The sequence below is a fragment of the Marmota marmota genome, unplaced genomic scaffold, assembly GCF_001458135.2.
Source record: "Marmota marmota marmota unplaced genomic scaffold, marMar, whole genome shotgun sequence".
Classification (NCBI taxonomy): Eukaryota; Metazoa; Chordata; class Mammalia; order Rodentia; family Sciuridae; genus Marmota; species Marmota marmota.
In genome coordinates, this window is record NW_026000272.1 from 137,850 (window position 1) to 156,730 (window position 18,881).

An 18,881-nucleotide genomic window follows, 5' to 3' on the forward strand; every position below is an offset into this window, starting at 1 on the left:
TAATCAAGATATGGTAGCTAGAATTCACAGTTAAAAGGTTTACATGTTTTTCTTTCAGATACAATGTACTTTATACAATCAGGTACTTAATATATCTACTTTTACTATATTAAATCATTAAATAATATTCCAATTTTAATGACCTTATTTCACCATAAAAAATGTTTCATATTTTATTTTAATAAAAAATGATAGGGGCTGGGGATATAGCTCAGTTAGTAGTGCTTGCCTAGCATGCACAAAGCCCTTGGTTCAATCCCCAGCACCATAAAAAAAAAATTATAGCCATCAGAATACTTAATTTTTAGCTGTATATATTTCTTTCATTAATGATATAGGAAAAGTTTTATCATACTATCTAATAAAATTAATGGTTTTGTTTCTTCAGTTTACCTGATTCTGTAATATTTACACCCCAAAGACCAACACCAGAGTTGAATGTTTGCAAGGATACATACCATGATTTTCATTATAATACATTCTTTAATAATATGAAATTTCAGTAACAAATCATTGCTTTATTATAAATTAGGACATACAACATTATTACTTTGTTTTGCAATTTATGAGAAAATGAATGAATTCACGATATTAACTCTATAGCATTTCAATCTTAATGATTTAGTAATACCTACATTAAAAAGTATCCTAAAATTTTTTAATGGTTTTTAAAATATCCTTTGAAATGCATATTAATATAATTATTTATTTTGAAAAATAAAGTCAGACTGTTCTGACAAAAATCGAGGCTGCTTTGACCCTTCAGTGTGACAGTGATGACTTTTCAAGTAAAGCTTTATATTTACCGTATGTTGAATGAGCCAAATCTGAAGCTGATCAAAGATTATTATATGACCATGGAAGGAATTTGAGGAATGAGATGACATACTACATTATTTTCATTTCCCTTCATCAATATCTTGTTTTTAATGGTGCATAATTAGACCTAATAGTGGGATTCATTATCTCATATTTGTACATGTATATAAGATAATTTGGTCTATCTCATTCCCCATTGCCTTCCTTTCCTTCCCCACCTTCTTCCCCAATCCACTTGTTCTACTCTACTGATTGCCCTTCTATTGTTATTATTATTATTTAATTAGTGCATTATAATAATATACATTGTATTAGGTTTTCCTCATTATGATCAAAATACCAACAAGAACAACTTAGATTAGACAAACTTTTATTTGGGTTCATAGTTCTCAGTCCATGGTAGGCGAACTCCATTACTCTGGGCCCCACATGAGGCAGAACACCATGTCCAAAAGGCATGGTGAAGGAAGGCTGCTCAGCACATGGCAGCCAGGAAGTAGAAAGGCAATGGGAAGAGGCTGAGACAAAGTATATAACCCCCAAAGCATGCCTTTAATGACCCACTTTCTCTAGCCACATTCCACCAGCATACAGTTGTCACCCAGTTACTGAATTTTTTTATGGTTTTCATGTGAGGTGTCCCCCCAAAGCTCACGTGTGAGACAGTGCAAGAAGGTTCAGAGGACAAATGATTGGGTTATGAGAGTTTTAACCCAATCAGTGAATTCATCCCCTGATAGGGATTAACTGAGTGGTAACTGAAGTGGTAGGGTGAGGCTGGAGGAGGTGGGCATTGGAGCATGGTTTGGGGTATATATTTGTATCTGGCAGTGGAGTCTCTCTGCTTCATGATCACCATGTGAGCTGTTTCCCTTTGCCACACTCTTCTGCTGTGATGTCCTTCTTTACCTGGAACCCTGAGGAATGGAGCCAGCCTTTTATGGACTAAGACCTCTAAAACAATGAGCCCTGAAATAAACTTTTCCTCTTTTAAAATTATTCTGTCAGATCCTTTAGTCATAACACTAAAATAGCTGACTAAAACACCATTTAAATTATTAGTCCATCAAATGGATTAACCCACTGATCAGATCACAACTCTCATCATTTCACCTCTGAACATTCCTGCATTAGTACAGAAGATTTGGGGGGACATCTTATATACAAAGTTACACATACTGTGATTCATTCTATTATATTTGTTTATAGGTTTAGAATAATTTGGTATATTTTATGTCCCAGCACTTCCCCGTGCTTTCCTATATACTTCCTTTCTCTGGAACCCCTTCCTCAACTCTATTGGTCCTCCTATTTTTGTGAGATTCCCCCCTTTACCTTCTTTCAATCAATCAGTCTCTATCTTGCTTCCACATATCGGGAAAAAAAAAATTCAGTCCTTGACTTCTGAGTCTAGCTTATTTCACTTAGCATGATGATCTCTAATTCCATCCATTTACCAACAAATGACATAATTTCATTCTTCTTTATGGCTGAAAAAAACTTTGTTGTGTATATACCACATTTTTCTTTATTCATCATCTGTTGACAGGCCCTAAGGATGGTTCCATAATTGGATATTGTGAATTACACTGCTGTAAACATTGGTGTGCATGTATCACTATAGTATGCTGATTTTAGATCTTTTGGATAATAGCAAGAAGTGGGATAACCTCAATATTGCTTTCCAGAGTGGTTGTACTAATTTATACCTACAATGTATAAATGTACCTTTTGCCCACATCCTTGCAAGGAAATATTGTTATTTATATTCTTCATGATTGTTATCCTAATTCAAGTTAGAAGAAATATTAGTGCAGTTTTTTTTTTCCTGTTCTCTGATTGCTAGGGATGTTGAATTTTTTTATATATTTGTAAACCATTTGTGTTCCTTCATTTGAGAAATGTCTGTTTAGTTCTTTTCCCAATGATTATTTGGGTTATTTATTTATTTATTTAGGTGTTAGGTTTTTTTGAGGTCTTTATATACTCTGGATAGTAATCCTCTGTGGGAGGAGCAACTGACAAAGATCTCCCATTCTGTAGGCTCTCTTAATGCTCTTAATTATTTCCATTTCTGTGCAGAAGTTTATAAAATTCATGCCCTCCCATTTGCTGATCTTGGTTATATTTCTTGGATTTTTGGAGTCTCATTGGGAAGTCAGTGCATGCTGTAATATGTTGAAGTATATTTATGTGTGTGTGTGTGTGCGTTTGCTGAGAATTGCTTTGTGACCTAAAATATTATGTTTTGGAAAAAATTTCATGAACTACTGAGAAGCAAGTGAATTTGAGTGTTGTTGGATGAAATATTCTATAGATCCTGTTAGGTCCATTTGATTTATAGTATTATTTAGTTCAGAAGTGTCTTTATTGATTTTATGTCTGGAAGACCTATCTGTTGATGACAAGGGTGTGATAAAATGACCTAGTATTGTCATAGTGTGGTCTACTTGGTGGTTAATGTCAAAAAGAATTTGTTTTATGTAACTAGGTACACTGAAATTTGGGGCACAAATATTTACTATTGTTATATCTTCTTGCTGGATTGTTCCTTTTACCAGTATGTAGTGACCTTCCTTTCCTCTTCTGATTAATTTTTCCTTGAAATCTCTTTTCTCCAATGTGAGAATAGTCACTCCTGTTTGATTAGGGGCTACATTTTCACAGAATATCTTTTTTATCATCTTTATCATCTTACTTTCACCCTGTGAATGTTTTTGCCTTTTTTCCCCACTGGGAATGGAACCCACAGGTGTTTAGCCACTGAGCCACACCCATAGCCTTTTTTGTTTTTTATTTTAATACAGGGTCTCACTAAGTTGCTGAGTAATCCTCCAGTCTCAGCCTCCTGAGCCACTGGGATTACAGGCATGCACTGCCATACCCAGCAGATGTCTTTGCGTTTAAGATAAATTTCTTACAGACAGCATATACTTGGATCATGCTTTTCAATCCATTCTGCCAATCTATGCCTTTAAATTTGAGAGTTAAGATTGTTTACTTTCATAATTATTATGGAGAGATGTTTACTATTTACTGCCATTTCAGTTTTTTCATGTTTGATTTGATCTTAATTTTTCATTTACTTAGCTGCTCTTCTAGAGATATCCATCCATTTGAGGGCTCTGGAGGTTGTTTTTGAATTCTTCTTTGTGCAATATTTTTAAGCATTTTTTGCATTTCTTCCTTAGTCGTTATGAATTCTTTTAGCTTATGTTTATCATGTTTTTCCAAAGTTTGATTTTTGTCCTCAATTACAAATCATATCTTTGCTGAATTTAGCAGTCTTGACTGGCAAGTATTTTCTTCCAGAACTTGGATTATCTTATTCCAGGTCCTCCTGGATTTTAGAGTATGAGCTAAGAAGCCAGAAGTGAGTCTTATTGGTCTTCCTCTAAATGTGACTCAACATTTTCTCTTGCAGCTTTTTATTTGATCCTTATTGTTTATTGTTTATGTTAAGTATTTTGATTATGATGTGTCTCTCAGAAATTCTTTTTTGATCTTCTCTATTTGGTGTTCTATATGTCTCCTGTATGTGGATATCAATCTCATTCCTACAGTTTGGACAATTTTTTATTATTTCATTGAAGCATTTCTTAATGCCATCAGCCTGTATTTCAATTACATATTCTGTCGTAGTGACTCTTACATTTGGTCTCTTAATGTTGTTCCAGAATTCTTGTATATTCTGATCATGGTCATTTTTTTATTAGTTACTGAGTGTTAGAGTTCATATACCCTGTCTATCAGGACTGAAGTTCTGCTTTTTAAGAAATGTAATCTATTGGTGATACTGTCAAGTACATTTTTATTTGATTTATTCTGTCTTTCATTTCCAAGAGTTCTGTTTATACCCTTTTTGGAGTCTCTATCTCTTTTCTGAAATGGTCTTTCACCTCCTATATTTGTTCTCTTACTTTAATCACTTATTCTCTTTTACCTCATTAATTATTTAAATAATCAAATTTTGTAATCATTCTCTGGAAGTTCATCCCCTTACACAAGTGTAGATTTCTTTGGAATATTGTGAATTTGAGGGGAGAATTGTTTGCCTGCTTCCTCATATTTTTAGAGATCTTAGATTTGTGCATCTGTTGAAACACAATCCTTCTTTTATGAGAGTGTCTTTGGTGTATAGGACCTCTTTTGTTACAAGTCTTATCTTGTTGACGTTTCTTAGCTTTAGTACATAGGCTCAGTGCAATGCAAGTGTTAATTTTATTCATCAATGCCTCTCACTGCCACTGCAGACTGATGATTTAATTTACTCTTACAGAGCTGTTGCAACACTGTGGGTTCCTGTGAACCATCATTTTGGAACACCTCTTTTTGCTCTAGGAGCAGACGTCCAACTGGGGGACCTGAGGTCTATCCCAGTGACTCTTACCTGGAGCCTTGTCCTTGGTTTGGGATTTTCTCTTCCCTATACTATGTATTGAAGTTTTCTTGAAGCTTGAGCAGGGCTGGTTTGTGTGTGGAGCTAGATGCACTTTCACTTGGCTGAGGTGTGAGTGCAGCTCAGAAGCAGAGTCTGTACTCTGTGATCTCAGCAGTAGCAACCAATACACAGAATTAAAATAAATGTCCAGAGCCTATCATGACATTTACAAAACTAATTATGATTTAAAAAAAGAACGGCAGCATCAGCAATTAGCAACAACAACAAGAAGAAACAACCACAAACTAGATCTAGCATTAAAGTAAAGATGAAGTGGCAACTATGACATCTACAATACTGTAACATCATGAATGATGGGGCAGGAATTATGCAAACTAAATAGTTCTAAAAGATAGTAAAGTTACAGTTCATTAAGAGGAGGGAAAGGCTTCAGGAATCTAAAAGAAATTTTAAAATATTCAAAAAGTGAACAGAGCAAAAGCAGAAGATGGGTAGCAAGTAATGGTATAAAGAAAAGGCATAAAAATAATGAATAGAAAGAAAGAAATAAAAAGAGAAGAAGAGAATTTTGTTACTAGCAGGGGAAGAAAGGAGAGAAAGAGTAAAAAGGGAAACAAAACAATATCAAAACAAACAAAACAACAAACAAATAACCTTAAGCCTCCAAAGACAAAACAAGGTGAAATAACAAACAGGTGGAAAATGGTAAAAATGAAAACACCTATGTATACATATTATCTATGAATCAATCAGCACATTCATGCACACAATCAATAAAAATAGAAAAAAGAAAAATTCTTAATGAAAAGTGAAGAAATTGTCTCTTTCTCTGGAATTTCATCCCTTTAGATATCTAAGGTGTCTTTTGTTGTGGGATTGTAAATTTGAGGGGCATAATTGTTTACCCATTTGCTAAAGTTTCCAGAGTTCTTGAACTTGAACCATCCATTGAGATGGATTTCTCTTCCTCTTTTATGGGGAGTTGCATTGGTGTGCACTTACCTCTTACAATAAGTTATATGGCATGCTGTCTTCAACGCATAGGCTCAGTGCAATCCAAATATAGATTTCAACCATCAATGTCTCTCAGTTTGCCTCTGCAGAGCTGCTGATTTAACTCAGTCTTAGATGCTGCTGAAACACCATGGGTTCTTCTGAGCCCAGGTGGAAAATAAAATGACACAAATGAAGAAATATGTACACACACACCTACATATCCACCAGCACAAAAGAACATACACATATACACAAAAGAGGAAAAAAATCTTGATGAAAAATGAGGGGACTATCTCTTCTGAGATGGTCTCAGTTTCCCTTTTCACTGGTATAAGATAGGACGGAATGAGAAGTACTGACAATTGGAGTTTTGTCAGGACAGACACATTCCTAGGGCAGGGCTGATATAGAGTTCCAGCAGTAGCTGGTGGCTGATGGCTGGTGCTTAGCTCTGATGAAAACTTCAAAACTTTGCCAGGTGGTATCTGCTCCAGAGAGATTAGATCAACACACTCTAGAGCCAGGCTGATGTCAGCCTCTGCTGGGCATCTGGATCTTAGGGTCCTCCAGAAAACTCCATTCCTAGGGTGGGGTAGATAACCCTCCACAGGTCTCACACACTTAACTGCCTGAAAATGTGGTCTTCTCAGGATCAGGTCCCAAGTGCAATGGTGCCCATCCCCTACCTGTCTACCTTCTGGACTCTTCCAGGCTGGTACCAAGAGCTGCCTGGCCCAAAAGGAAAGTGAGCTTCAGTCCACAGTCCCCTCTGTATTGACAGCCTGAATATCCCTGGGCCAATCCTCTCTGTTTCCATTTCAATCACATTCCACCAGGTACACGCCAGACCCCATAGTAGGGGCTTGCTGGTGCAGTCTGGCAATGCTTGCTATGGCCTCCTGGGTTCCCATAGTAGAAAGCCATGGCATGACCACTTCAAGATGGCTCCCTACCTCAGCCTTCCACTCACCAGCCTAGAAACGTGGACCACTTTTCAAACTCCAGTTGGCCACACTGCCTCTGATTCAGTTAAGACCTCTCCGTTCCACAGATTCACTACCAAATTTGTTCAGTGTGTTTCTCTCTTCTTCTGCCTGTGTCATGCCTCCTCTCTGGGGTAAAGTGGTGGTACTGGCACCCCCAGCCAGGCTCCAAGGTATTCTTTCTTGTCCTATGTTCAAAGCACCGGAACTTCTATCTTTCTTACTGTCCATATTGAATTTCAGTGAATTCCCTCTGTTCCCAACCTTGCAGAGAAGCCATATTCTTGCTGCTTGAATCCTGAGGCTTGAAGCACCTGGAAAATATACCCTTCCTCTCTTCCACTATCGTTCTTTCTCCCCTTATCCATTTCTTGAGGTTAAAGAAAAAGAAATAAGTAGGATGAAAATTTAAGTAGAATTCTGTCTTATACTTACAATATCTCATACTTGTTCAGAATATAATAATTCATTGAAAAATTCCAGTCATCTCATTTAATAATTTCTTTCCAACCTAATTTTATTTTTCATGTCTCATAATCATTTCTCAAAAGTTTCACTGTCTTTGTTATTTTTGAACAACAAAGAACTACAAGCAATAATTGCAATGATGGAAATTTTACAAATTTAATCTCAGGCTCATAACGAATAAAATTAATTCAATTCATTTAAATATTTTTGTAACAGAAACACAATAGAGTTTTAAAAATGCATTCAGGATGAAAGAGATCATGTTCAGATAAATTTATATAGGGAAAGAAGAATGAAAATAAGAGTACAAGGAAGTTAAAATCAAATGTAAATTTTCCAAACCAAGGAAAACTTTATTCATGTATTTTAAATAGATGATGGTGGGATCAAATTTCAAGAGTATTTAGATTCCATTAGATTCCAATGGGTGCCATTTAAAACACTGATGTTAGAGTTTTATTTTTAAATGTCAATATTACAACATAGCAGAAATTACATGTTTATAACCATTTATGCAGTGAAATATTGTCAACTTCAATGTGTGAGAGTATACATAGTTTCTCAGAAATATTGTGAGCCAAAACTGAGCATTCTCCACCTAAGCTGTCCTCCTCTGTGGACTACAATTCTGCAGTAGTCCACAAACTGATTTCCAAAAGACCATCTTGACTCTTGCCTCCTTCAAAACTTTCTCTGCAGCAAGAGTGAGCCTTAAGTGAGAAGCAGGTGTCTGGGGGCATCTGTGTAGACAAACAGACAAATGGAAGTATGGGTGACAGTCTGAGACATCCCTAACCAAGCTGGGAACCAAAGAGATGGCTGAGACTGACCCCAAGACCATGCAGGAACTCACCCTGGTAGGTGCAGACACTCCTGCAGCAGATGCGAGATAAATTTCAGACTACGTCCAATCAGATCATTGAAAGAATTTATGATAGAGTAATTGAATTGATGATCTGGAGAAAATCATTGCAGACCTCATGACACAAGCCAGGGTGGAAGAACTGGAAAGTGAAAATAAGATACCTGCCACACAAAATAGTTGAAGTTTGCTAATTACTTTGAAATCTGGAACACCATTTTTCCAAGGCAAAAGAAGACTGTATGGCTTTTTGCAACTAAGTACTAAGTATAGACAGATTTTATATTATAGTGCATTTTTATTACATATTATATAATGAGTTTTTAGAGTGATTTTTCTCCCCAGTTTCTCAAACATGGTATCTTTACATCTTGGAACTTGGTCAGTTGTACTCTTGATTATTAAACACTAAAATTTTGGAAGTTTTTGGCTCATAATATTTTTTATCACAGTTTTGACTCACAATATTTTTGCATAAAATAGTCAAATTCTTCAGTGCATTTTTGTGAAGTCCTTTTTTCATGCCATTCTTTTATAGTAGTTGCTATTTGATAAAAGTTGCTGTATAATTTTTTATTAGGTAAGTAGTAAATCTTTGGATTATTGTTGAACTTGGTGAAGTAAAACATTTGTAGAGTTTGGATTCTTTCATTTTCAGCACAAAGTGACTGTTTGCTATCACTAAATAATGTGTTGGCGATGCTTTCCAAATGGCTTGAAGTTGTTTATTCAGAAATGTGTGTCACTACTTTGTTACCAAAACTCAGAATTGAATCGTAACTTATGACTAGTCTGTGAGATCAGATGTTAAAGTCAGTGAAAAGGAACCATGCCACTGTACTGCGTTAACACTTTTAAATACAGGAAAGACCCGAATAACCTGATGTAATGAAGGATTCATTTGTTAAGAGTTTTGCTTAAGATTCTAATACTTCAGTAGGCCTCTAGCTGTTCATATACAATGGTTACCACAAAAAAGGTAGAATTTTAAACACAATTATTCCATCGGTTTTTTTTGAGCTACTGATTGAAGAAGAGAAAAATAAGACAGAGATACAGTGTTGTCTGTGCCAGTAACTTGGCTAGAAAATGATGAGTGACTGGTAGAAGGTTCAGGTTTTTGAACTATTTGTTACCTAAATCCTTGTAGAATAGTAATTTTTGTTATTGATATAGAAGACAGAGAAAATAATAGTTACCATTGAAAAAATACAATGACAAGAGTGCTAAGCTTAGAGGCCAACATTGATGACTTGCAAAGCAATCCATGTGATTGTCACCACAAAGTAATTTCCTACAACCAAAATGTGAATACTGGGCTGGGGTTGTACCTCAGTGGTAGAGCGCTTGCCTAGCATGTGTGAGGTGCTGGGTTTCATCCTCAGGCCACATAAAAATAAATAAATAAAATAAAGGTATGTGACCATCTACAACTAAAAAACAGTGAATTCCTGGAAATGTTGAGGAATGGTATGTTCTTGATAAAGGGAAACCAATGAAAACAGTAGGGTTTCAGTTTCACATATCATCAGTCGTGTTTGTATTGCAAATATATAATATTTTTTAAAAGTGAGATTTTTTCTTTTTAGTTATACAGTAGACTGTATTTTGACATATTATACATATATGAAGTGTAAGTTCCCATTCTTGTGGTTGTACATGATGTGGCCTTACGCTGGTCACATAATCATGTATAAACATAGGAAAGTTATATTCAATTCATTCTACTATCATTCCTATACCCATCCTTCTCCCTTCCCTTCATTTTCCTTTGTCTAATCCAAAGTACTTATATTCTTCCCTCCCCTTCTTTGTTTTTTTTGGGATTGGTTTATTTTGCTTAGCATAATAGTCTGCAGTTCCATCCATTGGCCTGCAAATGCCATAATTTCATTCTTGTTTTTATATATATCCCACATTTTCTTTATCCAATCAGCTGTTGAAAGGGCACCTAGGTTGATTCCTAGCTTAGCTATTGTGAATTGAACTGCTATAAACATTGATGTGGCTGTATCACTGTAGTATGCTGATTTTAAGTCCTTTGGGTATAAACTGAGGAGTGGGATAACTGGGTCAAATGGTGGTTCCATTCCCAGTTTTCCAAGGAATCTCCATACTGCTTTCCAGAGCGATTATACCAATTTGCAGTCCCACCAACAATGTATGAGTGTACCTCTTTCCCCATATCCTCATCAACATTTATTGTTACTTGTATTCTTGATAGTTGCCATTCTGACTGGAGTGAGATAGAATCACTAGTGTAGTTTTAATTTACATTTCTCTAATTGCTAGAGATGTGGAACATTTTTTTTTCATATATTTGTTGACTATTCCTATTTCTTCTTCTGTGAAGTGCCTGTTTAGTTCCTTTGCCCATTTATGGATTGGGGTATTGGTTTTTGGGGAGTGCTAACATTTTTGGAGTTCTTTGTATATCTAGAAATGTATGCTCTATCTGAGGTGAAGGTGACAAAGATTTTCTCCCATTCTGTAAGCTCTCTTTTCATGATCTTGATTGTTTCCTTTGCTGTGAAGAAGCTTTTTAGTAAGGGAATTCCTCAACAAAGCTCCTAAAGTGTAAGAAGTAAAATCAAGAATCAATAAATGAAATGGTATCAAACTAAAAGAATGAGCTCTTAAAATGTAAATCTGATCACATTAATCCTTCTTTAAATCCTTCAGTGATTTCCCATTGTGCTTTGAATTAGAACTGAAATCTGCAACATTTTCCACATAGCCTAAGGTTTTGGAAAATGTCTGCCAAGCATGATTCTCAAACCAGCCCTCCACCTTTGCTCACTCTACCTTATTTCATCTTCATGTACATAATATTCTTCCACCACTGACTGTTTGAACATTATTGTACACTTGACATGGATTGCTTTTCCCTTCCTTCTCATCCTCATTATCTCCTACATGTTCTTCAGGTCTCAGGACCAATGTCACTTCAAAAAGTTTCCATGGGCTGTGGCTGTGGCTCAGCAGTAAAGCACTCGCCTAGCACATGTGAGGCTCTGGGTTCAATCCTCTGCAACACATAAAAATAAAAAAAAAAATAAAGAGTATTATGTCCAACTACAACTAAAAAATACATATTAAAATTTTTTTAAAGTTTCCATGTCTTTTCCTACTAATTCATATCCTCTTATCAACTTCTCATATAGCCCTGTGTACCTTTCCTTCACAGTTGTAGTCATATTTGCAATATTACAGCAGTAGCAAGTATGACACTTAAGTCCACAAAGACTAAGAAGTTGTTGTTTTTTGTTAAAATTATAGTCATTTCACATTCCCATTCCCATCCTCAAATCAAACTCTTAACTTCTTTTCTATAAGAGAACCAGGTTTTGTCCTCCCTTCATCCTTCCCCACTGTGGTTTTCAGGACACTGTCCATATTCTGGGCTCTTCACATTTGTCTTGAGACCCTAAAAGGGAAGAGTTGTTTTATTGTACATATTTAAGGTATACAACATGATGTTTCAATATACTATACACAGTGAAATGCTTACCATATGCAAGCAAATTAATATATCCATCATTTCACATAGCTACCTCTGTGTTTGTTTGTGTTTTTGTGGGGGGGGGTGTGAGTGCACCTAAAATTTCTCCCTGATTTCCAGTATGCAATTTATATATTATTAACTCTAGTTTATGTATGGTACATTAAGTCTCTAGACTTATTCATTCTACAAAACTGAAAAATTGTATCTTCTGGCCCATATCTCCATTTCCCCATTCCTATTCTTTTTCCACCCATATTCCCAACCAGTCTACTCTTTTTTTCTATGCATTTGAGGTTTTTTTTTTTTTTTTTTTTTTAGATTTCACATATTACTGACATCATGCAGTATTTGTCTTTCTTTCCTGGATTATTTTACTTAGCATAATGTCCTTCATGTTCATCCATATTGTAATATGGTTGCAAAAGGCAAGGTCTCCTTTTTAAGGCTAAATATTACACACATGTGTGTGTTCATGCACACACAGATACACTGCCTTATTCACTGATAGATGTGTAGGCTGATTCCATATCTTGGCTATTGTAAATAGTGTTGAAGTGAACATGGGAACCTCTACATGGTTCTGATTTCATTGCCTTTGGATGTAAACTCAACAGAGGATTCCTAGGGAGTATAGGAGTTCTAGTTTTAAATTTTTGAGAGATTTCCATACTATTTTCCATAAAGTCTGCAATAGCTTACATTCCCATTAACAGTGTAAAGGTTTCACTTTTCTCCAAATCCTCTCCAATGCTTGTGATCTGTTGTATTTTTGATAATAGCCATCCTACTAGGTATAAGATGATACGTCATTGTGGTTTTGATTTGCATTTCCCTTATTATTAGTGATGTTGAGCAACTTTTAATATATCTATTAGCCATCTATATGTCTTCTCTGGAGAAATGTCTATTGAACTCCTATGTCCATATTTATGGGATTACTTGAACTTTTTGTTTGCTTTTTGCCATTGAGTTGTATGAGCCCCTTATTATTTTGGACATTAACCCCTTATGACAAATATAGTTCACAGATATTTTCTCAAATCCAAAAGGTACATTTTAACTTTGTTGATTATTACCTTTTTCTGTATAGATTAGTTTTAGTTTCAGTTTCATGTGACCCCATTTATTTATTTGTTTTCCGTAAAGGAATTTTATATTAGTCTATTTTATTTGGTTGCCTTAGCTTTTGGTATGATATAAAAAAATTATTGCTAACACCAATGTCAAGGAAATTTCATCCTATTTTTTTAGTTTTATAATCACAGGTCTTTTTAAAAAATATTTTTTGTTGTTGATGGACCTTTATTTTAATCATTTATTTATACATGGTTCTGAGGATTGAACCCAGTGCCTCACATATGTGAGGCAAGTACTCTACCACTGAGCCACAACCACAGCCCTGATCACAGGTCTTTTATTTAACCCTTTAGTGGATTTTTGAGTTAATGGTATAATACAAAGCTCAAATTTCATTCTTCTAAATGTGAATATCCAGTTTCCACAGCACCATTTATTGAATAAACTGTCATTTTCCCAATGTGTGTTCTTTGTTGAAAATTGGTTGGCATAAGTGTGTAGATTTATTTCTGGGCTCAATTCTGTTCCACTGGTCTATTTTCTGTTGTTACGCAAGTACCATACTGTTTTGATTACTATACCTCTGTGATATCTTTTGTAATCAAGAAGTGTGATGCTTCCAACTTTGTTTTTCTCTTTCAAGACTGTTTTGGTTCCTTGGGGTGGACCATATGAATTCTAAAATTGTTTTTATTTCTATTTTGTTGAAAAATGCCTGAAAATGGCCATTCCATTTAGTCAGAAAGATTATTTCTCATTAAAGAGTTCTGAAGTTACAAGAGGTAGACCCTGGATAGAGGGGTAGTATCCATCTATCTACCAGGCACATTGTGACCACAAATATGATATCACCCATGTGAATACAGAAGCTCAGTCTTCAAAACACTACAACATATAACTGCACAGGGGAGTATCATGCCCAACCGATAATCTGGCACATAACTCCAAATGACAGATAAGGACTTAGAAGTTACATCCTCAAGCAAACACAGTGACACACAATCCTTCTTAACCTCAGAAAACACAGTTTCCTTCACAGCCACATCTATTTCAGATGTACAGTCCTATGAATGTTGAAGATTGTACAGACTTGGTAACTAACAAAGATTGCTGTACAGAAGAGGTAAATCTTCCCAAAGAGACTATCTGAGGTACTTCACAAGACTACTTCTCAAGACAGGAAAAATATGTGAATTAGCCACACAGAGATTATCATGCCTGTTTTTGCTTTTCACAGAAACTGAGTCATGTACTATTGTTCCTGTACCTAGTTTCAGTACTGAATATAAAGCTAGAGAGATGCATCCAGGTGCTTCCAAAGGTCAGAACTCCACTCTTCATCATTCTAAGGTCATAGAACAATAGAAGGACTCACACCACACCCCTTACACATTCTCAAAAATTTACCTGCCCTGAAGGTGGGAATACTATGATTAAAGCTGATACAGACATCTTATGTAAGTCTATTCATGGACATTTACCATCTGTCTCATGTAAACAGTTACCACTACAAAGACTGGATCACAAGGTAAACATAGGTTCAAATATATTTTCAAAAACAAATTTAGCACAGTTAACCAAAGTTATAAGAATTAACCATATTCTGATGTTTCACAGAAACTCCATAATAAACGTAGAGAAAAACCTTAAATATGAGGTAATTGAATCACGTGAAGAGACATCAAGGTCAGTGTTTACCAGAGGATCTCAGGAAGGATCCATTGCATTCCTTCCAGTCAGTTCCTGGTGGCCAGAGGTATTCCTTGGCTGAAGGCAGCTTCACTCTAAAATTCACTTGGCAAGTAACAAAGACTGCCTTGGGTTCGTGTCTGTCTCTGTATCCAAACTGGCCCTTTCCACAAGGACATCAGTCATCTTGGAGCGGAGGCCCACCCTCTTCCAGTATGACCTCGTCTAAATTTAACAAGTTACAACTGCAGCGACCCTATCTCCCAGTAAGGTCACATCCTGAGGTAGTGGGCGCTAGGACATCCCCATATGAATTTGCGGGAAGTGAGGGGGTGCCCAATTGAACCCATAACACTCAGGAAACCAGAACCACGGAGTCCCCCAGCTGCAGACAGGCGCACAAGTCACCGTGACCAGGTGCAACCATCTGAAGGCCTCTCTCCTGGAAGCTGTGGCCCTGCCCATAAACGCTGGTCAACTCCTGAGGCATCGCCAAACCCCACAGCTGCAGTGGGCAGGCCTGGCAGGCTCAGAGAGCAGAGAGAGCAGGGGCAGGGGACTCGGACAGGGTCTGCATCTTGCAGATTCCTGGAGAGAGGAGCCAGCTTCCCCCTCAGGATGCTGCCTAAAGAGGAAAGCGAGCCCACCCCTTGGGTTGGGAGAGCCATTGGCACACGCACAGGGCGGGGGGATCCCGGCAGCTGGAAGGAAGCATGGGGAGAAAATATGCCAATGGAATTTAGCTGGCTGCAAGCTCACTGCGAGCCCAGTGGTGGGCTGCGCGTGCTGTGAAGGGGATCTCAATCCCCAGCCTAGGCAGAGAGGAACTGCCCTGGGCCCAGAACTCTGAGAGATCAATATCTTTTCTTTATAAATTACCCAGATTCCGGTGTTGTGTTACAGCAGCACAAATGGACGAGGACATATAGGCGAGTCCCCTTCTGGTGGGGTGCCAGCTTGCCATCTGGGGAGGGAGCCCCTGAAACCTGAAAGCATCTATCTGGTGGTGACATGCAAATCAGTGCCACCAGTAAGAACATGAACAGAGAGGATTCTGAGGTCCACTAGTGTGGCCAGGCAGAGGAAGTCCGTGGGAGGAGGGGGAGGATCTGCTGAACCAGGAGGAGGAAGAACCTCAAGAAGAGGAGGCTGCCACCATGGGCAGCTCTTGGGGTGGGGTGGGGTGGGGTGGAGCATGGCACACAGAGGAAGGAGGGAAGGCAAAGGCTGAAGGTAGGGATGAGCTGAGTGTGCTGGGGGCCAGCCCAAAGGGCCAATTCAGCAGGCATCAGATGAGAGGGGCTCGGGAACAGTGGCAGGGGAGGAGGACCCTAAGAGAAAGCCAACTGGGAGGGGTGGGGCAGGGCCGCTGACAAGGATGGGGACCTTGGGTTCACTCTAAGGAGATGGGGACCCAGGGGGAGTACACCTCAAGGGGAAGAACAGGGTCTGGTGGTGTTGCCAAGAGCCAGATCTCCCCAGCTGCCATGGGGATTGGGGAGTAGAGAAGAGACTACGACAGGTTGGATCTGGGGGTGAGAAATAAAGGGGAGGAGGGAAGGAATCCTGCCATCCATCTTAGCTTGAGCAAGCAGGTGGAAGAGGAGCCCTATCTGGTGGTGACGCAGCTGGGGAAATCTGGGGAAGGAGCAAGTGCACTGAGAGGGGCAAAGCGCTCCAGTTTGCACACCTGAATTCCGAAATCCCCAGGGGGCATCCAAGTGGGCAATTTGATGCACATGTGTGGAGCTCAGGGGAGGGCTTGTATCCAGACACGGAAGGTCCCTTAGAGGCACTGAATGTCCCTGGGCTGAGCCTGGGAACCCTCCTCCACCATGCTGAGCCCCAGCAAATGAGGAGGAGGAAAAGGGGTTGGGCAGGGGAGGTCCAAGGACAAACAAAGTAAAAGCCAGCAGAGAGGGAGGAGGTCAATCTGAAGGGCAGGAATGGGTGGTTCCAGAAACCAGGGAAGGAAAGGGGTTGGGGAAGCCAGGAGAGCCAAGCCTGCTGAGAGGTGGAGACAATGGGGCAGAGAAGTGACAAAGGAAAGACAGCTGAGGTGTCACAGCTCAAGCCCCCGTGAGGATGCAGGGAGATGAGCCCACACCCATACCCCAGACAGAGCCAGAGTCTTGGACTTGGAGTCAGCAGGGAAGGGAAGGAGGGAGAAGGTGGGAAGAGAGGGAGAGTAGAAAGAGGTGAGGCTGAAAACAGGACAAATGCTGGGCCAGTTGGTGACACTAGACCCACCCCAAGAATATCTCCTGGGAGTGCTCTCCCTAGAGAAGGACCCCAGAAACATCATGGCTGAAACCAAGAAAGAGGGTGGCATGTGGTATAAGCCATGGCGAGTCTAACACTGAGGTCAAGGAGACAGAAATTCTCACGGTGGGTGTTAAGAGCAATAGTGGCTTGTATCAGAACAAGCAGTCTAGGTCCTGAAGGAGAAGGGGAGGGAGCAGACACATGAAGCCAACAGAGGAAGCTGGTTTGTGAGAGAAGACACCTGTTTCTTCATTTGCACAGTGGGTTAGTCAGCTTTTAAGTCACTGTGGACCAGACACCTGACAGTGACAACTTAGGGGAGGAAAAGTTTGTTTTGAGGTCACATTTTCAGAGGTTCAGTCCATGGCCGGCCAGCCAGCTCCCTTGCTCTGGGCCTGAGAGTGAGGAAGAACGTCATGGTGGAGGGGTGAGGTGGAGGAAAGCTGCTCACTTTGTGGCAGCCAGAAAGTAGAGAGACAGACGGAGAAGCCAGAGGGACAAGATATCGTCCCCAAGGGCACAGCCCCCAGTGACCCACCCCCTCCAATCATGCCTCACCTGCCTACAGTTACCACCCAGTACAGCAGTCCTTTCAAATTATTAACTCATCAGATGGATTAATCCATGGATTAGGTTATAGCTCTCATAACGTAATGGCATCCCCTCTGAACATTCCTGCATTGACACAGGAGCTTTGTGGGGGGCACCTCATATCCAAACCATAACCCCTAGCTTTTACCACTCCCGGCCCCCAGAAGGGGTGGAAACACCTGGGGAGCAAGGGCAAGCCAAAGTCCAACCACGAGGCCAACTCCAATGTGACGTGCTTCTGGACAATGGCTGAGTGTTCAAAATGAGAATGCCTTTGACCTTGACGCTAGCAACTTTCTCTTGGAAACAGGCCAACAATATGTCTCTGGGATGGGGAGGAGAGGAGTAAAGAAGATTGTCGGAAGAGGAACAGGGAGTGTCCGGTGAACTTGTGGGAGGATTCCCAACCTCGCCACTGACTCAGGGAATGCAAGGCACATGATGACCAGGTAGTGTTTCTCCCCTTGGGATGGGCAAATGGTCAAGGCTGAACGAGACCAAAGGTTGCTCAGGCCTTGGGGCTTGCAAGGACACTGCCATGCTGCGGGTGGGAGGGAACACAGATTTAGCCTTTCACGGGAGAAAACCAGTGAGTAGCACATGGTCATGGCAGTGATGGGTACAACCCAAGACCCAGCATAGCCACTTCTTGACAACAGCTGTGTACACCCTGGAGCCTGCCTCACTGATGGCGGCTCAGAGAGGCACGTGGGACTTGGGAGGCAGCAGTGTCTGTAACAGCCCTACACTGGGAACAGCCCAAATGCCCCAAATGCCTCAGGGGTGGTCGGACAACCATGCTGCCCTCCGGGCCAAGAGAGTGTTATGGTTTGGAAGTGAGACAGTGCAAGAAGGTTCAGAGGAGAAATGGTTGGGTTGTGAGAACCTTAACCCAACCAGTGAATTCATCCCCTGATCGGGATTAACTGAGTGGTAACTGAAGTGGTAGGGTGAGGCTGGAGGAGGCGGGAATTGAGGCATAGCTATGGGATATATATATTTTGTGTCTGGAGAGTGGTGTCTCTCTCTCTCTCTCCGCTTCCTGATCACCATGTGAGCTGCTTCCCTCTCCCACTCTCTTCTGCCATGATGTCCTACCTCACCTTGAGCCCCAAGGATTGGACCCGGCTGTCCATAGCTGAGACCTCTGAAACCATGAAGGGCCCCCAAATAAACTTTAACTGCCTTACACTTGTTCTGATCGAGTCCTTTAGTCACAGCAGC

The 18,881-nt window shown here is 39.6% G+C and overlaps 1 pseudogene; it reads left to right on the forward strand.

Moving 5' to 3' along the window:
• The first annotated feature begins 8,483 nt into the window (after positions 1-8,483).
• Positions 8,484-8,714, forward strand: LOC107152546 (annotated as a pseudogene).
• Positions 8,715-18,881: the final 10,167 nt, after the last annotated feature.